The following is an 800-nucleotide window of genomic DNA, read 5'->3' as shown; positions in this document are numbered from 1 at the left end:
ATATATATATATACATATATATATATATACGCACAAATGTTTTTTCTCTACTCTCTTTAAAAATGTTAGTTTAAGTCAGTAACGTTATGTTTTGAATACATTCGTTGGTTACATTCAGTTGTAGTTGTGATAAGTTCTATGTACATTGCCGTACGTTATGTAACCTTAAAATGGAGATTTTTCGAATCTTCTGAAACACTTAGATACAAACAATTTATTATTCTTTAAGAAATTGTGTAATGGTAATTCAGTCGAGCATGAAACAATGAATGGAATAATTATTCAATGTTTATTTCTGTTATTCATATTTTTCTGTAAAGAAATATTGTTTGGGAGCAAATGTGAAAATAACGATTTACTTCATAGAAAGCAAGATCAAAGATACTGCGAGAAGCAAAAGAAAGGAGATTGACGTCTATACTTTTCTTAAGTATATCAGCAACCCGAAAGCACAATTCTGTAGACAAAAGCAATTAACAATTATTATCGGTCTGTTAATCATATACGATTATGTAAATGAGCTGTATTAGCTACAAGCATTAGTTAGATTTTAATTTGTGGACTTCCGAAATGTAGTAATGTGAAATTTGATGAAGAAATGAGCGAATTCTGATAAATTATTAAATTTAAACAAAAACTGTGGTCCAGTCTTCATCCAGTCTCGCGATTATATCAAATAACCAGAAAATATTCTAGACTAGCGAAGAGGATGGCAGATTTCATCTAGAGCGAAGATGTGAAAGATGTGCAGTGATCTATCTATCTATCTATCTATCTATCTATCTATCTATATATATATA

The sequence above is a fragment of the Octopus bimaculoides genome, chromosome 5 (assembly GCF_001194135.2).
Source record: "Octopus bimaculoides isolate UCB-OBI-ISO-001 chromosome 5, ASM119413v2, whole genome shotgun sequence".
In the NCBI taxonomy this organism is placed as follows: domain Eukaryota; kingdom Metazoa; phylum Mollusca; class Cephalopoda; order Octopoda; family Octopodidae; genus Octopus; species Octopus bimaculoides.
Note: the sequence above shows the minus strand (reverse complement) of the source record.